Source organism: Haplochromis burtoni, unplaced genomic scaffold, assembly GCF_018398535.1.
Source record: "Haplochromis burtoni strain Fernald_Lab_line unplaced genomic scaffold, NCSU_Asbu1 Contig_8, whole genome shotgun sequence".
Classification (NCBI taxonomy): Eukaryota; Metazoa; Chordata; class Actinopteri; order Cichliformes; family Cichlidae; genus Haplochromis; species Haplochromis burtoni.
In genome coordinates this window covers 3,797,926-3,799,022 of record NW_024582369.1, presented here as the reverse complement: position 1 = coordinate 3,799,022, position 1,097 = coordinate 3,797,926, and the positions used below count along the sequence as shown (strand labels likewise).

Sequence of the window (1,097 nt, the reverse complement as noted above, 5' to 3'; positions counted from 1 at the left end):
GGGAGGACGAACAGGTTCCAGTGTTTTTAGTTTCCACAGATACCTGGATTGGCACATGCGATCATAATTTTGTGACCCTGGCGTGTTCAAACTTGCACAGGGCATTGTACAGCACAGCCATGCACACACGGAAACACACGCACACGTGCACACAGAGTTCACATTCGCGCGCGCGCGCGCGCATACACACACACACACACCATGTGGTCAACTAATCAGAATGCGGGACAGGTAGATAGTTGTGCTGTCATACAGTACAACAGGTGAAGAGGAACCCCACTATGTGTGTACGTGCGTGTGTGTGTTTGTGTGTGTGCATGCGTACAGAAGGATATTTACACGCCATAATCTTCCTTATTTTCCTTTTGCTCAAATGCGTGACTACTACTCGCAGAGGCGAGCAAATAAACAACTTCTCTCTGCGTTTCAGCGCAAATGAGATAATTAGCGTGAAACAAACAAAAAAACAAGCAAACAATAGAAGATGATTACAGCGCTCTCAAGAAGAACGATTAATCAGCTGGATCGGCTCTTCGTGAAAAGAAGTGATAATTACTTTTAAACCAATCAAATTAACTCCGGGTGCAGTTTCTTCTAATTACGATGAGAATAAAACGAGATAAAAACACGTCTGTAAACGGAGGTAAACGGTGGCTTTTTTGTGTGTATGTGCAAAGAAGCTCCTCAAAAAGGATCCCTGACATCTCGAACATGAGATTCGCGCACAAGACCTAATGTGTGTAATTTAAGGCAGAAAAATAGCATTGGGTCTCTGCGGAAGAAGTACGCGTGGAGTACAATGTTAGAGCGCAGGTTTCCAAAATAATATCCATCGCTCCTCGCGCTCGGTCGGAGATGCTGGAAAGCAGTCGTGTGTGTAGCGTGTGCAAGTTTTCATCGAAAAGAGCCGAAATCGGTGGCAGATGAACTGCTTTGCAGCCTGTTTTTACTTAACAGTTAAGACACGCCGAAGCGTGCACGGCACAGCACTGTCAAAGCCGAGCGATGACCAGCCACCTGTCATTGGCGCGAGCGCTCCACAGCTCCAACTGGAGAAAAGTAAAGGGCTCGCGCATAGTACAGGCTGACCACACACA

The 1,097-nt window shown here is 46.6% G+C and overlaps 1 protein-coding gene across 2 annotated transcripts in view; it reads right to left on the bottom strand.

The window, feature by feature from the left end:
• Nucleotides 1-1,097, bottom strand: part of myb (v-myb avian myeloblastosis viral oncogene homolog) — an 8,146-nt gene that overhangs the window by 6,699 nt on the left and 350 nt on the right. The gene's annotated exons all lie outside the window — the stretch shown is intronic.